Genomic DNA, 25,380 nt, shown 5'->3' on the forward strand with positions numbered 1-25,380 from the left:
CAAGGGAAAACCACAGTGACTTAGACACTCAGCAGGAGGTTTACTGTGTCTGAGGAATAATTACTCTATCTGTCTTGTTCTAAAATGTAGAGAAAAACAAGATTGGTTTTAGTTTGATGTTTCAAACGTAAGGTGGATTTTCCCCCCTCTTCATCTATGCTACAACTTTGATGTTAAAAGTTTGGTATTTTCGTCTTGTTTTAGTGACGTAGTATTTTTTGTAGTAATTCTCCTAAATGTAAACTATAACTGTATATAAAATGTAAGTGTTCTTGGAGATACGGTGCTAGATATTAGATTGTATGTGTTTGTAGATAGTGTCGTCCTCAAAGGTAGTATGTACATGTAAAGTTAGTTAATAAAATGCATGCCAAATTCTATGTGTGACCTACACTTTGGTCAGTTTCTGATGTAGAACATAGTACACTTGTTTTTTAAATTTATTTTTAAAGTGTATACTACAGGATATGTAAAATGGCGCCAAGGTGGGGTGGCAGGAAGTGGTGCCTTTCATTCCTTAAATCCCTAATATGATATATGACAGGTGAGAACTTATTCTGGTACAATTGGTCATTAGTGTGAACTAATCATCTTGGCTGAAGTCCTTGCTGACAGTTTTTCACAACACACTTGGCACTGGTATGCCTGTTTTCTATTCACTGAATATATAGAATGCAAACTCAAAGAAGATCATCCTTCTCCATTAAAAAGGAAGGACTCCAGGATAAGCAAGTAGAGTCCAGTCAGCAGGACGAAAGAATACTGCACTCTGAAGACCCAACCAACACCTGACCGTGAACTGACAGGTTTTGTGCTTGGCAGATCCATAATGTGACCATCCATGCCCTCCTAAAGCAGTAACAAAACCCAGAAAAAGGCTGCTCTGTTTTTCCCCCTTTGGTTGATTGTCTGAGAGACAAGATAGAGATAGCATGGATGGCTAGATAGAGAGGTAGTGGGACTCCTCTATGAGGTCACAGCTATGGTGTTTGATGGTTACAGTACTATATCAATGGAATTTGTGTCAGACAAGAAAGGAAAACTATAAGATGATTTTGCTGTATTTTCAGAATAAATATTACAACTTAAAAAACTATATATACTCTCATTAAATTGTTTCTAAAACTGCCTTTAATACCAAATTTTGTGTACTGCTTTGAAACTGAAAACGGAAAAATGTATTTAATCAATAAACAGTTCTCTTTAATATTTTAACGTTTGAATTTAAAAGTTTCATTTTTCTTTAAAAAAAAAAAGAATTTGTAATTGAAAAGTGCCTTTTCAAAGGATTGTCAAACTACAGTCCTGGGGCCAAGTTCCGATTGGCACGACTTATCTTCAGGTGCACAAAAGGGGTAGGCTTTATCCTCCTCCCCTCAGCAAGAAGAGAACCCCACTCACACCCCAATCAAATTCATAAATCAACACTGTTACATGGGCCAGTAGTCCCAGAGACTCTGCCCAAGGCCAAGGTTTCACATATTGGTTGACTTTAATTGGATCCTTTCTAAAATGGTTACAATGCCTTTTTTTTTTTTTTTTTTTTTTTTTTTGCTTTTGCTGGAAAAGAATAACGGACTCCTGCTTGGAAATGTGGAGAAATTGATGTTTGTGATTTAACTAAGTATTATTAAGTGATGTTTGTGTTTCTTAAATAGGTGCTGTTATTCTATCCTTGGTATATTCCTCTTAAATATTCTAAATAAAGTCAATTTTATGTGTGTATCTGGTTTTTATGCCAAGATCCTTGAGGAAACAGTGAGAGAGACACATACCTTGGTCTCCATCCCTTCTCTTTTGCTTGAATGGAGGAGACAGGGATGAACAACTAACTGCATTACAAAGTAGAATGAAATATATGGGCTCTAATATTTCATATTCCAGTATTCTAATATAAGGAATATGCAAGGGATGGAGGGGGTTCAGCAGGAAGGGCTTGCTGGAAGAGCATAAGCCTGGTCTTCTACGAATGGAAAGGATTTCAAAAGGAGGGAGGGGGTGGGCAGAGAGAAAATCTGGGGGCCCAATGGTTTGTGGGACTCTCAAATGCCCAACTTTATTCTGAAGACAATGAAGTCTAGGGGCGATGGATCGGGGAAGAACAGTGAGTAACCTTTGTCTTTAGGAAACAGTACTGCCTAGCACCCAGGTCACCGCCACTGGGCTCCAGCCCCTGCTGTCCTACCACTCTGGCACAGGCCACTTCCCTCCACACAACTCAGCCCAGCCTGGCCTAGTTCCCACACACACCTTGGTTCAGCCCCAACTCACCAGGGTTTATGAAACAGGAGGGCAAGAGCACGTTCCCTCAAACCCTCCTTTCAGAAAATGGTTATACCTCTATTGCAACCATTACATGTGAAACTACTGTACACAGATGAGATAGGCAAATATGTCTAAAATCTAAGAGCCCCTAGTTCCTATTGAGTTGAAGTGCTTGACCTACTAGCAGCTCCTCTTCTGATACTCTCATTGGTAGCAGAGCAAGGAACTGCATGCCTCCTGCCTCCAAAGTGGTATTGGTGGGCCCACACTGGGAGGCTCAGGGAGCTATTCAGCCCCATTGCAATCCAAGTAAAGTGTTCTTCTCCATTTTTCACTCCAAAATCAAGCTAAATGCTGACTTACTATTTCAAGATGTTCAAAGATGGTTGCCATGAGACCTGCAGGTGACTCCCTTCACTTTACTCTGTGAACGCCATCTAGGCAATCACATTTTCCTGCTGCAGAAATAAATGTGCCTTTCTAGCAAACTACTACCATCAATGCAAATAAGTGGGCTTGGGAGCTCAGATAAAACAATTAAGCGGCCAAGCTGGTGGGAAAAGAGGTCCCTGAAGCTCAGTATACCACTACTTAGTTCAGAGTATTTACAGGAGAATAGAATTGGCTCCAATAGGCCTCATAACAGCAGTTTCTCCTGTCAAGCAGGGCTAAGGGCTCAGCCCTAGGTTATGAGACTGAATAGGAGAGGATTTAGAGGAGGTGAAAATTCCACTGTCGAGAAACCTTCTGTAGTCTTCTGTAGCCATTCCCTGCCCCACTAGGCTGCTCTAGGCCCCAGGCCCATTTGCCACCAGTCATAGCCCTGACCCTTCCAATACAGACACATTACTGGCTAGTGAATTATTTTCTTCTTCCATGAGGTAACTAGTAAACTCCTTCTCCTCGTTTCACTCTCTTTCAGAATGCAACTCTCTGACCCTGTCCCTCCTCATTCCAATCTCCCATCCAGGGGCAACATAAACTCTTTGATCCCTGCACAGACAAACAAGTACTCCTCAGCTTAAGGATGGCTTTGAGAATAACCTTTAATTGAAGGGTATATGTAGACATTTTTCAAACATTTTCCTAAATGAGACCCATATTTATCAATACAATTTGATATAGAAAATGTGTGATTTTCATGGCTGCTCCCCCAAAACTACAAGCTAGAAGAATATTTGCAATACAAATTCCCAGCATTTTAGGAGATGTGATACCTGACTATTGTTTAGGCAAAGCAAATAAACCCAAGAAAACTGACTCCAAAGATTTATTATTTAAACACAGCTAAGTCAAATTTGAACATTCTCAGCCCCCCAAGGAACAGCAAATAGAAATAGACAACTAACAACTAGAAATGTGCAGATTTCACTAAGGAATAAGAGCATTATCTGGCATTTCATAAACTCTATGTGCTAAGCCAATATGCATTTTTAAATGGTCACTCAGATACAAAGGTGTAATACAGTTTGTATAATCAACCCCCATTAGAAAAATACACATTTTACATAAAATTTATTTGACAATAGTTCTGATGGAATTAGATGCTCTGAACAATATGAAGGAGAAAAAGGAAAAGAAAGAAAACTTCATCTGAAAAACCAGTGTGGTACTCAACTTTAATTTTTTTAAAGAAATATGCCTCCCTTCCTCTAACTGCTTTAATTTAAATCTTTTTATTGTAGCTTTTCAGGAAAATATGATGTAGAATAAATCTGTTTCCCAACCTGTTTTCTTCCATACAATCAGTATTTTGTGTCATACAAACTGAGGCCAAACAATGAGATTTTATATTTACATATATATGCTTAAAATTATGTAATTAGAAGCACACACATATATATCTCAATTGATGTTCATATAGATATACAGATATTCAAGGGCAAGGGAGATGTGCTTGGAACCCTTTGGGGAAATACTTTACTCCACCTTCAGCACACTGTAGATTTTAGCAATTAACCAGAAACAGGAAAAAAATCCAACTGTCCCTGAAACAAAATGAAAAAGATCTTTGTTAGCCAGACATCATAGCAAATGAAGGTAGCTTTCTCAAAAATACAAAGCATGTCAGTTTTGAGGTGGGCTACTGATTCTCCAACTCTCAAGATTTGTACATTTATCAAGTAAAAACCAACAGGCTCTCTTGCTGAGCAAACAGGATGAGCAACAGGGCCGAGGCAGTCACCTGCAAACAGGTGTGAGAATCCATCTGATTGAATTCTGCAGGTCTCTAACCAAAGCAAGAAAACAAAATTAGTAGCTTAACTTCTCCATTTCAAAACGAATAAAAGAGGTCCAAGCCTATTTCTGATACAAAAATCTTCTTATAACTTGCTTCAATTTAGAAAACGTAAATAACCATTATCACTACAGATAGACAAAGGGGGTAATAATCTTATGTATTTGCATATCCAGAGCATACATTCGTTTTATAAATCAAAGTTTTGTATCATTAAACTTTAAAAACTTTATTAAACTTTTTTTTGGAGACAGTCTTACTCTGTCACCCAGGCTGGAGTGCAGTGGTGTAATCTCGGCTCACTGAAACCTCCACCTCCAGGGTTCAAGCAATTCTCCTGCCTCAGCCTCCTGAGTAGCTGAGATTACAGGAGGCTGCCACCATGCCCAGCTAATTTTTGTATTTTTTGTAGAGATGGGGTTTTGCCATATTGGTCAGGCTGGTCTCAAACTCCTGACCTCAAGTGATCTGCCCGCCTCGGCCTCCTCAATGCTGGGATTACAGGCATAAGCCACTGTGCCTGGCCTTAAGCTTTATTTAAACTCTAAAACCATCTTGGAGTCAGGTGCACTGGCACGTGCCTGTGGTCCCAGCTGAGGAGGCTGTGACGGGAGATCACTCGAGCTCACGAATTCAAATGCAGCCTGGGCAACACAGCGAGCCCCATCTCAATAAACAAATGAATAAAGAAATACATGAGAAAAAAATCTCATTTGGAAGGATTTATCCTAAAGAAATGGCCCCATATTCAAAAAAATTACATGCAAAATGGTGATCATAATACTATGATTTATAATATTGAAAATTAAAAACAAACCAAATGCCCCCCAAATAGGCAATTAGCTAAATTATGTCCCAAGTGCTCAATGAAATAATACAAAAATGACAAATGTAAAGACTATATAGCAGCAAGAGGCAATCTTTATAATATGGTGTCAGGTGATAAAAGGCCTTAAATGATTCCTGGGTATCATACCAGTGTGAACATAATATAAGCATAAATATGTGGATCAGATAGAGCAGAGCATAGATAAAAGAAGGCATCTTTATATCTCAGGATGATATAATTATGAGCAAATTTTTCTTTAATACATGATTTCATTGATTTTTATATCATTAAAAACAATTTTCAGATGATATTATGGTTCAATGACTTAATCAAAGAAAATTCCAGATTCTACAGTCTAATGGTGCACCCCAGGACAATTCATCTAGGAAAACATCTTACTCAATAACAAGATTGCGGAAAGTTTTAGGCAGCGGTTGGTACCTTTTTCCTTGCCAGATTCCAAACTTAGGATAACTTTCCATCCAATATATCATCATACCCTTCCTTCTACTCTTCATTGCTCATCAGGAATCAGTATGGTATAGTGATTAAGACCATGGGCATAGAGTAACACAGATCTACTCTGTTGGTTTACTAGATGTCTGATCTTGGGCAAGTAACAATCTTGCCAAGCGTCAGTTTTCTCATCTGGAAAATGGGGATGATAATACCTATTCTTACTCTAAGCTTCCTTCTTTGAATCCAACATCAAAGGTTCAGGAGATGGCAGGTGTATAGCTAACACATGTCTCAGAATCTAAAACATCTCTGATTTTGATTTGCTGCCTATTTTCCCCATAAACCATTGAAATGTTTATGAATTCTCAACTTTTTGATGCTTTACATAAAATACACAATTGTCTCCTACCTAAAACACAAAAATCCACCAACCCTCACACTATTTTGGTAGTCAGCTGAGCTACAGAATCTGGACTTTGGAGTCAAGCAGACACTTAGCTATGTGACGTAGAACAAGCTACCTACCTCCTCTGTTTCTCAAATCTGAAAAGGAATTACACCCTCACGCAACTAAGGCTTTTCCTGAGAGAAAAAGGACAAGTTATATTAGAGTGCCTGTCAGAGTAGGCACTCAAGAAATGATAGCTATTATTAATGTTCTGATTTGGGGCTTGAAATTTATGATCACATGGGGTTTACCTGATTAGTGTGATCATTCTCAACATTGGCCGCACGTTGAAATTACCTGGGGAGATTTAAATACTACCACCTGGGTGACACCCCCAGCGATTCTGATTTAATTGATCTGGGATGCAGCCTGAGAGTCAAGATTTCAAAAAGCTCCCCTCTCAGCTAGTCTGCCCCTCCCTCTCTCTCTTCCTTCCTTCCTTCCATCTTCCACTGAACCAAAGGGCCACTGAACCTCACAAGTTAAAAGCAACTTAAAGGATCTGGAGAAATTAATTTTTTTCTACAGCTGAATGCTTGTATCACAATTTAAGAGTAGAAAACAGGAGATGAAACAAAAATGGGGAGAATTATCACCCTGATATCTTTGCTTACTTTTGTTTCAGGTCAGAGAAAGCACTAAAGCAATATTAAAAATGCCCTAGCTTCTTTCTCTTTCTTTCTTTCTTTCTTCCTTCCTTCCTTTCTTTCTTTCGCTTGTTTGACAGAGTCTCCCTCTTTCGCCAGGCTGGAGTGCAGTGGCATGATCTCAGCTCACTGCAACCTCTGCCTCCTGGGTTCAAGTAATTCTCCTACCTCAGCCTCCTGAGTAGCTGGGACTACAGACGCGTGCCACCACACCTGGCTAATTTTTGTATTTTTAGTAGAGACGGGGTTTCACCATGTTGGCCAGGATGGTCTCGATCTCCCGACCTCATGATCCACCTGCCTTGACCTCCCAAAGTGCTGGCATTACAGGCGTGAGCCACCACGCCCAGCCGCCCTAGCTTCTTTCTAAGCTTCAGAACCTTTTATAATGATACATAACCAAAAGACAATCCAACCACAGGATCTTGAATGAGACAGTCCAAGAAAAGCAGAGAAACCCATTTTTCCCCTTTCCCTTCCCTAATTGCAATTCTATAATGAAAAGGATTCTGTCTGATCCTGGGCTAGGTATCCAATGTATGTTTCTTCTAAGGGTTTCCCAATGTGATCATATAACTACACTAAAAAAAGAAAAAGAAACTAGTTAAATAAAACATTTTGAAAGTCTACTACTTTCTATTCAACATAAACAAATCTTTTGATGGGGATGTGGTGGTGCAGACCTGTAGTCCTAGCTACTAGGGAGGCTGAGGCCAGCCTGGGCAATGTAGTGAGATCTCATCTCAAAAAAAAATCTCTAAAGAGTCTTTCCACAGCCACTGTGGAAACTAAATTCCAAGAACTTGCAGCAGTGAATAAGACGTGCAGGAAAAAGATTGTCCATAAAGCTGGAATTTCAGCCATTGTACAAAATAATAAAGGGAAAGCTTACTTGGGAATAAGGGTCCTGAGGGTCTTAACTCCCTTTAGCCACATTTGATTTTGTGTTCACTAAGCACTTTCTCTGGACCTGGCACTTGCCAGGTAGTGTGAGGGATAGAAAAGGAGTTCTTGTAGAAAATAATCTCAGTTGGTGGCTGTGCTACACATCACTATTGATGTAGAGGTCAAAGTCGGAGACCTGGAAATCACCCTTAACTCCTCTCTCTTTTGCACCCACATATTGTCAGTTACCAAGTCCTGCAAATTGCAACTCCTTAATAGCCTTCGAATCCCTCTCCTCCATATCCCTCTGTCTATCTCCACAGCCATGGGATATTAAGCCATTCCCTCTTCATCTCTCACTTAATCAACTGTTTGTTGACTTCTCTCCCTACCTCCAGTCTTCCTATCAAATCCATTCTCTACTCTGTCAGTGTGATTGTGATATTTCCAAGCCACAAAATTTGATTGTCATGCCCTTAAAAACCTGGCCAGGCATGGTGGCGCAAGCCTGTAATCCTAGCACTTGGGGAGGCCAAGGTGGGTGAATCATCTGAGGTCAGGAGTTCAAGACCAGTCTGGCCAATATGGTGAAACCTTGTCTCTACTAAAAATACAAAACAAAAATGGCTGGGCATGGTGTGGGGGCGCCTATAATCCCAGCTACTTGGGAGACTGAGGCAGGAGAATCACTTGAGCCCGGGAAGCAGAGGTTGCAGTGAGCCGAGATCATGCCACTGCACTCCAGCCTGGATGACAGAGCCAGACTCTGTCTAAAAAAAAAAAAAAAAAAATACTTCCCCATAGCAAAAGTACTCAAGCTCTGGAGTGTATTAGGAACTGGTTAAGCCATTAGAAATACAGATCAACAGGGGTTCTGACCCAGAGGCTCTTGGATGGTCCCTGGACATCAGATTTGTTGGTTTTAGTTAATGTTAAATAATTGCCACAAGTGACTTTGATGCACATCCAAGCTTTATCTGGCAAAAATTCCAACTCCTGGCCAGGTGTCATGACTCCTGCCTATAATCCCAGTGCTTTGTGAAGCTCAGGTGGGAGGATTAACTGAGGCCAGAAGTTTGAGACCAGCCTGAGCAACATAGCAAGATCCTGTCTCTACAAAAAATAAATAAATTAATTAATTAATTAGCTGGGCATGGTGGTACATGCCTGTAGTCCTAGCTACTCTGGAGGCTGAGATGGGAGGATCACTTGAGCCCAGGAGTTCAAGGTTACAGTGAGCTATGATGGCACCCATGCACTCAAGCCTGGGTGACAGAGTGAGACCCTGCCTCTAAAAAATAAAATAAATAATTACAACTCCTTAGTGTTGGCACACAAGGTCCCCCAGAGTCAGGTCATGACCTACTCCTTCAAGCCTTGTTCCTGCCAGTTTACACCTTAAATTTTAAACTCCAGCAACCCCAAGTTATCTAGAGACATCTGTATGCCATGCCTTGCTCAGTTGTCAACTTTACTTTCTACTTTTAAGATTAAGTCTTCCCTCAAAACATAAGACACATCTCTATCATTTTCTACAGAAAAGTCTTTCCTTCCCTCTTTCCCTCTCCCCAAGTGAGCTAAGTGCTCTCCTCTGTGCTTTCACAAAACCCTGGGCTTCACTGTATCAGGCTCTGTGCCACCATGCATGGAGATGATCCATTTAGGGGTCTTCACTCTTAAGACTATAGCCTTGAGGCTAGGGATTAAGTCTTAATCTTATGCCCCCAGTGCTTAGCATAGTGTTGGGCACATTGTAGGTGGACAATGCATATTTGTTAAACTGAACTATTTAAATTAACTGCTTAGCAATGTAAGCTCCATGAGGATCAGGATTTTTATCCCTTTATAGTTTTGCTCACCACTAAAACCCCAGCCCCTAAAGCAGAGCCTGGCACACAGTTGTCGTTCAATATGTACTTACTAAATGAATGAATGGTGGGATTTGGAGAAGGCATCATAGGGAAAAGTCCTATAAAGCTGGGTTCAAACACATTTGAGGATGGGAGACAGCTATTCCAGAGAGGAATAAAGTTCCCATAAAGGCTTAAAAAAACACTCAAAGCCCTGGCAGTTTTAAGGAACAGTAAGAACCATGATAGAGAGATTGGAGCATTAAAAGTGTAAGATAGAGAATTAAGGGAGCATTAAAGAGGGCATATATGCCTCTACTCCTAGGCACTTGGGAGGCTGCAGTGGGAGGATTATCTGAACCCAGGAGTTCCAGGCTGCAGTGAGCTATGATAGCACCACTGCATTCCAGCCTGGGTGACAGAGTGAGATCCTGTCTCTAATTTATTTATTTATTTATTTATTTTTTTTGAGAGAAATCTCGCTCTTGTCCCCCAGGTTTGAGTGCAATGGCTTGATCTCGACTCACTGCAACCTCTGCCTCCTGGGTTCAAACGATTCTCCTGCCTCTGCCTCCCAAGTAGCTGGGATTAAGGCGCCTGCCACCACACCCGGCTGATTTTTGTATTTTTTAGTAGAGACAGGGTTTCACCATGTTGGCCAGGCTGGTCTCGAACTCCTGACCTCAGGTGATCCGCCTCGGCCTCCCAAAATGCTGGGATTACAGGCATGAGCCACCGTGCCCAGCCTAATTTTTTTTTAATAGAAGAAAAGACTGCAAGAGTAGATAAGGGGCCAGATATTGCATGCCAAGTTAAGAAGTTTGGATTTGACCATGTGGGCAACTGGGAGCCAGTGAAGATACATAAGCCATAGAAAGACAATCAATTTGTATTTCATGAAGATAATGAAGATGATAATAATAATTAGCTTTTACTAAATTATTATATGCCCATCTCTGAGTTACAGGCTTCACATGTGTGATGACATTCAGTTGTGTTTTTCTGAGGCAAGTACTATTATTCCTCCATTCCACAAGGAAATGGAGGCTCAAAGAGGTGAAGTGACTTGCCTTACAATACACAGCCAATAAATAGCACAGATAGGAGTCAAAGCCTATTCTGCCCTTGACTGTTCTAGGAAAGATATCAATATGGGCTGAGGTGACCAGAAACCACTTTGTGCAGAAAGACCTCAAAAAACAAGCAGCAGTTAGACAGGAAAAGGTAGAGAGACCAACCCAGGCATGAGATGCCAGAGGATGTAAAATGCACAACACAAGAATGCCAGAGAATACAGCTTCTGATTACCTCTGAGGGAATAGAACGCCTCTTTAAGAGGAGACTTTCTGTTGAAACTTTTTAGTATGATACTCAAAATTCGAAGAATACTGACCACCACAAGGCCCATAGTTAGTCTACAGCTACTTGCACTGAGTAAAAGAATAGGACCCAGAGGTTTTCTGTATCCTTGAGAATAGGGATGACTGTGTCCTGTTCTCCTACAGAACCTACCGCTTTCTTTGGTCCATAAGTGTAAACTGAGATCAAAATAAGCTGGAATTGAGGATGTAATGGCATTATTCCAGAGGTTACACTAGTCTTGACTCCGTGTATCCCAGAATCATGTAGTAAAACAGAAAGGGTTGTTTTTTTAAAGAAGGGCTGAAGGGTCATAGGAAAGACCAGAGATATTCTATTGTCATCCTATATTCCTGAGGGTGATATTGTATTGCTTTACATGCACCAGTCTTAGTTCCCCCAGTTAAGAGCAGTCCACTTGGTCAAATAGAGGACTACAGAGCAGATTTTGGAGGCACCCGTTAGTTGTTGGTTTGGCTCTAGCTCGAGAAAGTGCCTCTTTCTTGAGGAGGACATACAGAGTTGTACTTTGAAAGAATGAGCTTTGAGGTCAGGCCAATCTGGGTTTGAATGAATCATGGCTCTACCACTTACTGGCTGACTGGCCATGAACAAGTCCATCTCTCTGGGCTTCAGTTGCCTTATCCATGCAATGGAATAAGGTGACCTACAGCTCATGGCAATTCTGAAAATTAAGTGAGATAAATGTGTGCAAATAGCTGGCATATAATCAACTCAATAAAAATAGTATTATATCTTAATGTTTCCATATTCTCAATTAATATGCTACCAAGCCCAAAGAAGACACTTAATAAATGCTTACTTGTTGGTTAACAATCAGCATTAATATATTTTTATCTCTTTTTGATCTTTCAGCCTTTAAAACTGAAGATTTTAATAAGGTAGAGCTAGCAACAACTAGGTATAATAAAATACAAAATGGCCATTATAGCTAACATTTGTGTGTTAAGATAATTAGACATTTCCTTCAGTATACTATATTTCATCTTGCTCTGTGTGAAAACATGAAATCTTCACTTTAATTTAGTGATAAAATGTTACACAGTAGACTGTCTCAAAATTGCTGAACTTCATTAGCTTCTTTTAATGAATAAAAATATATTCAAAGCACAGACAGTGAGAAAGCCAACAGAAAAGCACTCTTCCTTTGGCTAATACTTCTTCTGGGTCTTAAAAGCTCTTTGTAACACACTGGCTTCAATCACCACCCAGTGATTGGTGGTGCAGAGTCTCAGACTCTAAACAAATCTCTCAAAATGATCAAAAATGTATTCTGAAAATAGCATTAACTCCCAAGTAAATGTAAGGTTCAAAAATAGTTCACTCTAGAGCAGGATTTATTGACAGTAGCACTATTGACGTTTTAGGCCAGATAATTCTTTGTTGTGGAAGCTGTCCGGCACACTGTGGCATATTTGGTGGTGTCCCTGACGTCTATTCACTAGATCTCATTAGTATCCTCCCGTTATGACAATCAAAAATGTCTCTATACACTGCTAATGTTTCCTGGGGGAGTGGGCAAATTGTCCTGGTTGAGAACCACTGCTCTAGAATAAGAGACTGTAGCTAAATGCAAACATTTTTAACTACTTCCGTAAAATATAGATAATTGTATAAAATATTAAATTTACTACCCAATGGCAATGGCAGCCAATTTTTTTTTTTTTTTTTTTTTTTTTTTGAGACAGAGTCTCGCTCTGTCACCCAGGCTGCAGTGCAGTGGCACAGTCTCAGCTCACTGAAACCTGTCTCCCAGGTCCAAGCGATTCTCTGTCTCAGCCTCCCAAGTAGCTGGGACTACAGGTGTGTGCCACCACACCCAGCTAATTTTTATATTTTTAGTAGAGACAGGATTTTGCCATGCTGGCCAGGCTAGTCTTGAACTCCTGGCCTCAAGTCTTGAACACCTTGGCCTCTCAAAGTGCTGGGATTACAGGCATGAGACACCACACCCAGCCCAAAGTTGATAATTAACTACAAATTCCATTATTATAGTACTAGACAGCTTTTAGGCTTTAAGACGAGGAAACCCAAGTGTTAGATCTTATTTGATTATTGATCTTAAGTCCATTACATCAAAATAGAAATACATTATTTTAATTCACTTTCTTAAGATTTTAACTCATTTGTTGATATCTAAAAATCCTGAATCAAATAAAAAATCACTAACTATCCTCTAAATCCAAGCACTTTGGGAGGCTGAGGAGGGCAGATCACCTGAGGTCAGGAGTTCAAGACCAGCCTGGCCAACATGGTGAAATCCCGCCTCTACTAAAAATACAAAAAATAGCCAGGCATGGTGGTGGGCACCTGTAATTCCAGCTACTCTGGACGCTGAGGCAGGAGAATTACTTGAACCTGGGAGGCAGAGGTTGCAGTGAGCCGAGATTGTACCACTGCACTCCATCCTGGGTGACAGAGTGAGACTCCGTCAAAAGAAGAGGAAAGGAAGAAGGAAAGACAGAAAGACAAGGAAGGAAGGAGGAAGGAAGAAGGAAGAAGAAGGAAGGAAGGAAGGAGGGGAGGGAGGGATAGGGAGGAAGGAAGGAGGAAGGAAGGAAGGAAGGAAGGAAGGAAGGAGAGAGAGGAAGGAAGGAAAGAAGGAAGGAAGGAAACTAATTAGGATTTGGGGCAAGTCATCCAACCTTAATTGAAATCCATTTTCATTTATCTATAAAAATATAAAATTTTATTCCTGGTACTCTTCTTGGTTGGTTGTGTTTATCCCCCTATTCCTGTCCCTTGAGTCATATTTCGACTTTTCTTTACACATCTGTAAGTGTGCTCTAAATAAAATTGGGTAGAGTAACACCAGCCAGAATACATACCACTTCCTTTTGCTCCAAAACTGAGAGGAAGAAAACAATGGGGTGCCATTTTAGACACACCTCATGAACAAAAAAGAAACTGCTTTTTCTTGTTTCTTTTTAAAATATACCAGTGCCAGTCAAGCTCAGCAGAAAGGCATTTTAAAACCATAAAAATATTCATGTTTTTTTGACCCTGTCATCCCGCTCACAAACTATCTTGAGGAAATAATCCAAATGGGGAAAAAAACAAGTTCAATAGTAAAGAAATAGTTCAGCAAAGTAATCTGCCCGATCAATTAAGTAGTCATAAATATGATAAATATGAAGGATATTGCACATGGAAAAGTACTTAGTATATAACAAAGTGTCTTCCTACAGTAACAATACTCAATATTGAAAGGTGACAGATATCAATAGTACAGTGCAGTGGCTCACGCCTGTAATCCCAGCACTTTGGGAGGCCGAGGCGGGCAGATCACCTGACATCAGGAGTTCAAGATCAGGCTGACCAAAATGGTGAAACCCTGTCTCTACTAAACATATGAAAATTAGCTGGGCGTGGTGACAGAAAGACAAGAAGAAGGAAGGAAGGGAAGGAAGGAAGGAAGGAGGGAAGGAGGGGAGGGAGGGAAGGCAGGGAAGGAGGGAAGGAAGGAGGGAAGGAAGGAAGGAAGGAAGGAAGGAAGGAAGGAAGGAAGGAAGGAAGGAAATGAAGAAAGAAAGAAAGAAAGAAAGAAAGGAGAAAGAAAGAAAGAAAGAAAGAAGAAAGAAGAAAGAAAGAAGAAAGAAAGAAAGGTGATAGCTATAAAGTCTGTACTTCTGCTGTGATGCTATGGATGAATTCAAGCACCAAAGGGGAATGTGGTGACCACAAGGAAGAGCTTCGAATGAATGCACAATTATTCTAAATAAGTTTGAATCAATAAGCATGAATAAGTGTGAAGCTCCTCAGCATGTTTTAAATGAGTAAGTATGCTAATTTTAAAAATGTCATTTTATTAAAAAATCACTTTCAGAAATGTTTGTCCACAGGAAGAAAGGGTAATCACAAATTAATAATTGTACTTTTGTACATCTATAGTCTCAAGGCTAGTTATTAAGGACTTCTTCTACACAAGTGAAACAACATGAAAATAGGTAATAAGCCTTGCTTCCTGCTATTAACCTCAACATATAATGATAAAATATAAAGAAATGCCATTTAGAGTCTGTAAGAAGACAGCTTCTTAAAGACAGTTCTAGAGAACAGATGTTAAAATCACAGTTCTTTATTTGTGTGTGTGATATGACAGTACCCAGAATTTACTTTGGAGGTTTCTCACACCCATGATTTAATTTTAAAACTGATATGCAAACATGATCCCATGATGGTATCCCTCTCTTCCATACGCTATGAAGTCAAGAAGAATATGGGCTTAGCTCTCTGAAGGACACAAAATAGGCATACAGTGTAGTCCCTGCTCTCAAGGAGATGCCAATCTAGTTGGGGAGACTGCTAAAAAAGTCAGGAGACAAGCTTGAACTTAGTGAGTAGTTTAGCTTTCAGAGGCTTAGAAAACACACTGAATAACGAGCAAGACCACATTATGGAAGCTCCCAACACCAGGTGAGCTTAGACCTTGACGGAGGAGGAAGTATGATGCTATTACAATTTTTGAATAGGGAAAGTGGCATTATCACCCTGTTTATTTTGTTTTATTTTATTTTCATTTTATTTTTGAGGCAGGGTCTTGCTCTGTCACCCAGGCTGCAATTGCAGTGGCACTATCTTGGCTCACTACACCCTGATCTCCTGGGCTCAAGTGATCCACCACTTCCTGGGTAGCTGGGACCACAGGCACACACCACCATTCCTCGTTATGTCTTTTAAAATATTTTTTGTAGAGACAAGATTTCATCATGTTGCCCAAGCTGTTTTCGAACTCCTGGGCTTAAGTGATCTGCCTGCCCTGGCCTCCCAAAGTGCTGGGGCTATAGACATGAGCCACTGTGCCCGGCCTATTACACTGTTTAAACCCTTCAACTTCCCATCACTCCCACAATAAAACAAAGTCCTTAATATCATTTACAAGATCTCATAAGATCTTACTGTTCCTTTCCTTTCCTTCCTGCCTGCCTGCTTCCCTCCCACCCTCCCTCTTTCTTTCCTCTTTTCTTCTCCTTTCTTTTCTTCTCTTCTCTTCTTCTTTGAGACAGGGTCTCACTCTGTCACCCAGGCTGGAGTGCAGCGGTTCAATGATCATGGCTTACTGCTGCCTCAACCTCCCTGGTCTCAGGTGATCCTCCCAAACTCAGTGTCCCAAGCAGCTAGATTACAGGCATGTGCCACCACACCCAGCTAATTTTTTGTAGAGACAGGGTCTCACTATGTTGCCCAGACTGGTCTCAAACTCCTGGGTGCAAGGGATCCTCACCTTGGCCTCCCAAACTGCTGGGATTATAGGCATAAGTCACTGCATCCGTCCTATTCCATACCTTTCTAACTTCACTATTGCCACCTAGTACCACCCTCCCTCCCTTGCCATGCTGGACTTTCTTTGAAGATGTCAAACTACTTCCCACTCAGGACTTTCAAACATGCTGCCACCTCTGCTTGGAACACTTGACCATCCACCTCTTGCTCAACATCACTTATTTCACAAAGCTCACCAAACCCGTAATTTTTCTTTAATATGTCTCCCTTCCACTAGAATAGAAGGGTCCATAAAAACAGGGAACCTTATCTGTCTTCTTTACCACTGTGTTCCCAGCACTCAGCACAGTGTCCAGCACAGTGCAAGCATTCTGTAAATATGAGTTGACCTGTTAAAAGTAATCTTGGGGCCAGACGCGGTGGCTCACACTTGTAATCCCAGCACTTTGGGAGGCTGAGGTGGGTGGATCACGAGGTCAGGGAATCGAGACTATCCTGGCCAACAAGGTGAAACCCCGTTTCTACTAAAAATACAAAAATTAGTTGGGTGTGGTGGTGTGCGCCTGTAGTCCCAGCTACTGAGGAGGCTGACTCAGGAGAATCGCTTGAACCTGGGAGGCGGAGGTTGCAGTGAGCTGAGATCACGCCACTGCACTCCAGCCTGGGTGACAGAGCAAGATTCCGTCTCAAAAAAAAAAAGAAAAAAAGTAACCTTGGACTGAATTGCACTATTTCGTTCTCTTTTTTTTTTTTTTTAATTATCCTTAAGTTCTGGCAGACATGTGCAGGTTTGTTACATAGGTATACATGTGCCATAGTGGTTTGCTGCACCCATCACCCATCGTCTACATTAGGTATTTCTCCTAATGCTACCCCTCCCCTTGCCTCCCACCCCACAACAGGCCCCAGTGTGTGATGTTCCCCTCCCTGTGCCCATATGTTCTCATTGTTCAACTCCCACTTATGAGTGAGAACATGCGGTGTTTGATTTTCTGTTCCTGTGTTAGTTTGCTGAGAATAATGGCTCCCAGCTTCATCCGTGTACCTGCAAAGGATATTAATTCATCCTGTTTTATGGTTGCATAGTATTCCGTGGTATATATGTGCCCCATCCTCTTTATCCAGTCTAACATTGATTGGTATTTGGATTGGTTCCAAGTCTTTGCTATTGTGAATAGTGCTGCAATTAACATATGTGTGCATGTGTCTTTATAGTAGAATGATTTATAATCCTTTGGCTATATACCCAGTAATGGGATTGCTAGGTTAAATGGCATTTCTGGTTCTAGATCTTTGAAGAATTGCCACATTGTCTTCCACAATGGTTGAACTAATTTACACTCCACCAATGGTGTAAAAGCATTCCTATTTCTCCACATCCTCTCCAGTATCTGTTGTTTCCTGACTTTTTAATGATCACCATTCTAACTGGTGTGAGATTGTACCTCATTGTGGTTTTGATTTACATTTATCCAATAACTAGTGATGATGAGCTTTTTTTCATATGTTTGTTGGCTGCATAAATGTCTTCTCTTGAAAAGTGTCTGTTCATATACTTCACCCACTTTTTGATGAGGTTGTTTGTTTTCTTTTGGTAAATTTGTTTAAGTCCCTTGTAGATTCTGGATATTAGACCTTTGTCAGATGGATTGATTGCAAAAATTTTCCCCCATTCTGTAGGTTGCCTGTTCATTCTGATGACAGTTTCTTTTGCTGTGCAGAAGCTCTTTAGTTTAATTAGATCCCATTTGTCAATTTTGGCTTTTGTTGCATTGCATTTGGTATTTTAGTCATGAAGTCTTTGCCCATGCCTTTGTCCTGAATGGTATTGCCTAGGTTTTCTTCTAAGGTTTTTATGGTTTTAGGTCTTACATTTAAATCTTATACCATCTTGAGTTAATTTTTGTATAGGGTGTAAAGAGGGGTCCAGTTTCAGTTTTCTACATATGGCTAGCCAGTTTTCCCAACACCATTTATTAAATAGGGAATCCTTTCCCCATTGCTTGTTTTTGTCAGGTTTGTCAAAGATCAGATGGTTGTAGATGTGTGGTATTATTTCTGAGGCCTCTGTTCTGTTCCATTGGTCTATATGTCTGGTTTAGTACCAGTACCATGCTGTTTTGGTTACTGTAGCCTTGTAGTATAGTTTGAAGTCAGGTAGTGTGATGCCTCCAGCTTTGTTCTTTTTGCTTAGGATTGTCTTGGTTATACGGGCTCATTTTTGGTTCCATATGAAATTTAAAGTAGTTTTTTCTAATTCTGTGAAGAAAGTCAATGGTAGCTTGATGATAGGAATAGCACTGAATCTATAAACTACTTTGGGCTGTATGGCCATTTTCACAATATTGATTCTTCCTATCTATGAGCATGGAATGTTTTTCCATTTGTTGGTGTCTTCTCTTATTTCCTTGAGCAGTGGTTTCTAGTTCTCCTTGAAGAGGTCCTTCACATCCCTTGTAGGTTGTATTCCTAGGTATTTTATTCTCTTTGTAGCAGTTGTGAATGGGAGTTCACTCATGATTTGGCTCTCTGTTTGTCTATTATTGGTGTATAAGAATGCTTGTGATTTTCGCACATTGATTTTGTATCCTGAGACTTTGCTGAAGTTGCTTAACAGCTTAAGGAGTTTTTGGGCTGAGACGAGGGGGTTTTCTAAATATACAATCATGTCATCTGCAAAGAGAAACAATTTGACTTCCTCTCTTCCTATTTGAATACGCTTTATTTCTTTCTCTTGCCTGATTTCCCTGGCCAGAACTTCCAATACTATGTTGAATAGGAGTGGTGAGAGAGGGCATCCTTGCCTTGTCCCGGTTTTTAAAGGGAATGCTTCCAGCTTTGCCCGTTCAGTATGATATTGGCTGTGGGTTTGTCATAATAGTTCTTAATATTTTGAGATACATTCCATCAATACCTAGTTTATTGAGTGTTTTTAGCATGAAGCGGTGTTGAATTTTATCGAAGACCTTTTCTGCATCTATTGAAATAATCGTGTGGTTTTTGTCATTGGTTCTGTTTATGTGATGGATTGCATTTATTGATTTGCATATGTTGAACCCGCCTTGCATCCCTGGGGTGAAGCTGACTTGATCGTGGTGGATAAGCTTTTTAATGTGCTGTTGGATTCGGTTTGCCAGTATTTTATTGAAGATTTGTGCATCGATGTTCATCAGGGATATTGGCCTGAAATTCTCTTTTTTGTTGTGTCTCTGCCAGGTTATGATATCAGGATGATGCTGGCCTCATAAAATTGGTTTGGGAGGAGTCCCTCTTTCTCTATTGTTTGGAATAGTTTCAGAAGGAATGGTACCAGTTCCTCTTTGTACCTCTGGTAGAATTTGGCTGTGAATCCGTCTGGTCCTGGGCTTTTTTTGGTTGGTGGGCTATTACTTACTGCCTCAATTTCAGAACTTGTTATTGTTTATTCAGTGATTCAACTCCTTCCTGGTTTAGTCTTGGGAGGGGTGTGTGTCCAGGAATTTGTCCATTTCTTCTAGGTTTTCTACTTTATTTGCATAGAGGTGTTTATAGTATTCTCTGATGGTAGTTTGTATTTCTGTGGGATCAGTGGTGATCTCCCATTTAACATTTTTTATTGTGTCTATTTGATCCTTCTCCCTTTTCTTCTTTATTATTCTGGCTAGTGGTCTATGTATTTTGTTAATCTTTTCAAAAAACCAGCTCCTGGATTCACTGACTTTTTTGGAAGGGTTTTTTGTGTCTCTATCTCCTTCAGTTCTGCTCTGATCTTAGTTATTTCTTGTCTTCTGCTAGCTTTTGAATGTGTTTGCTTTTGCTTCTCTAGTTCTTTTAATTGTGATGTTAGGGTGTCGATGATCTTTCCCGCTTTCTCTTGTGGGCATTTAGTGCTATAAATTTCCCTCTAAATACTAGCTGTGTCCTAGAGATTCTGGTACATTATGTCTTTGTTCTTATTGGTTTCAAATAACTTATTTATTTCTGCCTTAATTTTGTCATTTACCCAGAAGTCACTCAGGAGCAGGTTGTTCAGTTTCCAAGTAGTGGTGCAGTTTTGAGTGAGTTTCTAATCCCGAGTTCTAATTTGATTGCACTGTGGTCTGAGAGACTATTTGCTATGATTGTCGATCTTTTGCATTTGCTGAGGAGTGTTTTATTTCCAATTATGTGGTCGATTTTAGAATAAGTGTGATGTGGTGCTGAGAAGAATGGTATTCTGTTGATTGGGGTGGAGAGTTCTATAGATATCTATCAGGTCTGCTGGGTCCAGAGCTGAATTCAAGTCCTGAATATCCTTGTTAATTTTCTGTCTCGTTGATCTGTCTAATATTGACAGTATGGGGTTAAAGTCTCCCACTATTATAGTGTGGGAGTCTAAGTCTCTTTGTAGGTCTCTAAGAACTTGCTTTATGAATCTGGGTGCTCCTGCATTGAGTGCATATGTATTTAGGATAGTAGCTCTTCTTCTTGCACTGATCCCTTTACCATTATGTAATGCCCTTCTTTCTCTTTTTTGACCTTTGTTGGTTTAAAGTCTGTTTTACCAGATACTAGTATTGCAACCCCTGCTTTTTTTGTTTTGTTTTGTTTTGCTTTCCATTTGCTTAGTAAATCTTCCTCTATCCCTTTATTTTGAGCCTATGTGTGTCTTTGCACATGAGATGGTTCTCCTAAATATAGCACACCAATGAGTCCTGACTCTTTATCCAATTTGCCAGTCTGGGCCTTTCAATTGGGGCATTTAGCCTGTTTACCTTTAAGGTTAATATTGTTATGTGTGAATTTGATCCTGTCATTATTATGCTAGCTGGTTATTTTGCCCATTAGTTGATGCAGTTTCTTCATAGTGTCGATGGTCTTTACATTTTGATATGTTTTTGCAGTGGCTGGTACCAGTTTTTCCTTTCCATATTTAGTGCTTCCTTCAGGACCTCTTGTAAGGCAGGCCTGGTGGTGACAAAATCCCTCAGCATTTGCTTGTCTGTAAAGGATTTTATTTCTCCTTCACTTATGAAGCTTAGTTTGGCTGGATATGACATTCTGGGTGAGAAATCTTTTCTTTAAGATGTTGAATATTGGCCCACTCTCTTCTGGCTTGTAGGGTTTCTGCAGAGAGATCCACTGTTAGTCTGATGGGCTTCCCTTTGTGGGTAACTCGACCTTTCCCTCTGGCTGCCCTTAACATTTTTTTCCTTCATTTCAACCTTGGTGAATCTGACAATTATGTGTCTTGGGGTTGCTCTTCTTGACAAGTATCTTTGTGGTGTTCTCTGTATTTCCTGAATTTGAATGTTGGGCCTGTCTTGTTGGGTTGGGAAAGTTCTCTTGAATAATATCTTGAAGTGTGTTTTCCAACTTGGTTCCATTCTCCCCATCACTTTCAGGTACACCAATCAAACGTGGGTTTGGTCTTTTCACATAGTCCCATGTTTCTTGGAGGCTCTGTTTGCTCCTTTTCATTCTTTTTTCTCTAATCTTGTCTTCACGCTTTATTTCATTAAGTTGATCTTCAATCTCTGATATCCTTTCTTCTGCTTGATTGATTTGGCTATTGATACTTGTGTATGCTTCATGAAGTTCTTGTGCTGTGTTTTTCAGCTCCATCAGGTCATTTATGTTCTTCTCTAAATTGGTTATTTTAGTTAGAAATTTCTCTAACCTTTTATCGAGGTTCTTAGCTTCTTTGAATTGGGTTAGAACCGCTCCTTTAGCTCAGAGGAGTTTTTATTACCCACCTTCTGAAGCCTACTTCTGTCAATTCATCAAACTCATTCTCCATCCAGTTTTGTTCCCTTGCTGGCGAGGAGTTGTGATCCTTTGGAGGACAAGAGGCATTCTGGTTTTTGGAATTTTCAGCCTTTTTGTGCTGGGTTTTCCTCATCTTCGTGGATTTATTTACCTTCGGTCTTTGATGTTGGTGACCTTCGGATCGTTTTATTTTGTGGATGTCCTTTTACTTGATGTTGATGCTATTGTTTTCTGTTTGTTAGTTTTTCTTCTAACAGTCAGGCCCTTCTTCTTCAGATCTGCTGGCGTTTGCTGGGGGTCCACTCCAGACCGTTTGCCTGGGTATCACCAGTGGAGGCTGCAGAACAGCAAAGACTGCTGGCCTGCTCCTTCCTCTGGAAGCTTCATCCCAGAGAGGCACTCGCCAGATGCCAACTGGAGCTCTCCTGTATGAGGTGTCTGTCGACCTCTGCTGGGCAGTGTCTCCCTGTCAGGAGGCTCGGAGGTCAGGGACCCACTTGAGGCAGTCTGTCCCTTAGCAGAGCTCCAGCACTGTGCTAGGAGATCCGCTGCTCTCTTCAGAGCCAACAGGCAGGAACGTTTAAGTCTGCTGAAGCTGTGCCCATAGCCACCCCTTTCCCCCGGTGCTCTGTCCCAGGGAGATGGGAGTTTTATCCAGAAGCCCCTAACAGGGGCTGCTGCCTTTCTTTCAGAGATTCCCTGCCCAGAGATGAGGAATCTAGAGAAAGTCTGGCTACTGGGGCTTTGCAGCACTGCGGTGGACTCCACCCAGTCTGAACTTCCCAGCAGCTTTGTTTACACTGTGAGGGGAAAACCGACTACTCAAGCCTCAGTAATGGTGGACACTGCTCCCCCCAGCAAGCCTGAGCTTCCCAGGTCGACTTCAGATTGCTGTGCTGGCAGCAAGAATTTCAAGCCAGTGAATCTTAGCTTGCTGGACTCCATGGGGGTGACATCTGCTGAGCAAGACCACTTGGCTCCCTGGCTTCGGTCCCCTTTCCAGGGCAGTGAACATTTCTGTCTTGCTATTGTTCCAGGAGCCACTGGGGTATGAAAAAAAAAAAAAAAACTCCTGCAGCTAGCTTGGTGTCTGCCCAAATGGCCACCAAGTTTTGTGCTTGAAACCCAGGGCCCTTGTGGTGTAGGCACCCGAGGGAATCTCCCGGTCTGTGGGTTGGAAAGACCATGGGAAAAGCATAGTATCTAGGCCATAAAGCACCATTCCTCAGGCAAGGTCCCTCACAGCTTCCCTTGGCTATGGGAGGGAGTTCCCCAACCCCTTGTGCTTCCTGGGTGAGATGATGCCCCACCCTGCTTCTCCTTGCCCTCCGTGGGTTGCACCCACTGTCTAACCAGTCCCAGTGAGATGAGCCGAGTACCTCAGTTGGAAATGCAGAAATCACTCGCCTTCTGCGTTGATCTCGCTGGTTGCTGCAGACTGGAGCTGTTCCTATTCGACCATCTTGCCCAGGAACTCGAATTGCACTATTATAATAAGAAAAAAATAAGTTCACCTGAAAGCAGGTAGCATGAAAAGTATATTAGAAAAAGACAGACTAGAGTCCAGCAAATCAAATAAGAGGCTATTGCAATGATCCAAGGACAAAGAAATAAAGGCCTGGATTAAGACTGTAGGAGTATATACTGAAAAAAAGGAATAGATGGCAACAAGAGGTTTCTAAGAAGAATAAATAGGGAAGTTATGATTGATTAGCTATAAATCATGAAAGGTGATATGGTTTGGTTGTGTCCCACCCAAATCTCATCTTGAATTGTAGTTCCCATAATCTCCATGTGCTCCATGTGTCATGGGAGGGACTCGGTGGGAGGTAATTGAATCATGGAGGTGGTTACCTCCATGTTGTTCTCCTGATAGTGAGTTCTCACGAGATCTGATGATTTTATAAGGGGCTTTTCTCCCATTTCACTTTGCATTTCTCCTTGCTGCTGCCAAGTGAAGAACGTGTTTGCTTCCCTTTCCACCGTGATTGTATGTTTCCTGGGGCCTCCCTAGCTATGCAGAACTGTGAGTCAATTAAACCTCTTTCCCTTATAAATTACCCAGTCTCTGGTACGTCTTTATTAGCAGCATGAGAATGGGCTAATATAGAAAGGCTATATTAAGAATTTATTCAAAATAGGTCAAGGAGATCAGAGATTAGTGACGATGGTCAAAGAGGGAAAGAAATTAAGATAAGTCAGTTTGTAGAGCAGGAGGTGCTAACTTCATTTTGGGGGCGTGGTGACTTTGCAGTACCAGTGGGACATGGAAATGTTCAGAATTCAGCCAGATAGAGACTATGGTTAGAAATAGAGGTTGGGGAGCAGTCAGCATTGAGGAGATAAGTGAAGCCATGGGACTGAATGAGCTCTAAAAGGGAGAGTGTAGAAAGGAAGGATTGAAATACTGATAAAAGCTAGAGTTAAGTGACAGGAAGAGGAGGGAAAACAAGAAAAGGCACAGAGTGGTACAAGGAGAATCATCCAAATGATGTTGAAATGACTTCACAAAATAGATGTTGAGTGGTGTTAAATAAAGAAACCAAAGAAGACAAAGACTAGGAAAAGTCATTTAATTTGGCAAGAGATCACCCTTTGAGAGGCAGTGTTCAATGTGGTGTGGTGACAGAATCTAGAATGCAGGTGCTGGAGCCAAGGAACAGAAAAAGATTTTTGTGGGCAATATGACAATTCAAGAGTACATCTGTTTTAAAAGAAGCTGTTGTAATATAAGACTCCCAGAAAAAGGCAACCTGAGTCAAAGTGTTAGACAATGAGGAAAACAGAAGTCTGAAATTATTGTGCTGCATACATCCAACCTGCATACTACAAAATATAAAAGCTAGTAACTCACTGGGCAGGGTAGAAGGAGGATCTAAAACAAAAGACATGAGGGACACAGACTGCATCTACACACAGTGATGTAGAGGACTCTCACAAGCAATATGAAGGGCAAGAAACCAGCCACAAAAGAAATCAGACAGAAAAGAGTGTTATTATGTGGTGTTTGTAAATCTATTAACATACAATTCAAAGATGGGCCAAATTAATCTATACTGTTATGGGCTGAGGTGACCAGGAATCACTTTGTGCAGAAAGACCTCAAAAAACAAGAAGCAGCAGTTCACGCCACATTGAATACTGCCTCTCAAAGGGTGATTCTTGCAAAATTGAATGGCCTTTCCCTAGTCTTCACCCTCTTTGGCATCTTTGTTTAACACCACTCAACACCTATCCTGTGAAATCATTTCAACATCATTTGGATGATTCTCTTTATACCACTCTGTGCTTTTTCTTATTTATCCTCCTCTTCCTGTCACTTAACTCTAGTTTTTATCAGCATATCAATCTTTCCTTCCTACACTCTCCCTTTTAGAGCTAAGTCAAGATAGTGGGTGCCTGTGGAAAGCAAGTGGAAGTAGGCCCAA

General features: G+C 40.9%; 1 pseudogene; it reads right to left on the reverse strand.

Moving 5' to 3' along the window:
- Positions 1-3,686: 3,686 nt before the first annotated feature.
- Positions 3,687-25,380, reverse strand: part of LOC117077868 — a 73,768-nt pseudogene continuing 52,074 nt past the window's right edge.

This window comes from Trachypithecus francoisi, unplaced genomic scaffold, assembly GCF_009764315.1.
Source record: "Trachypithecus francoisi isolate TF-2019V2 unplaced genomic scaffold, Tfra_2.0 Lachesis_group6, whole genome shotgun sequence".
Taxonomy (NCBI): domain Eukaryota; kingdom Metazoa; phylum Chordata; class Mammalia; order Primates; family Cercopithecidae; genus Trachypithecus; species Trachypithecus francoisi.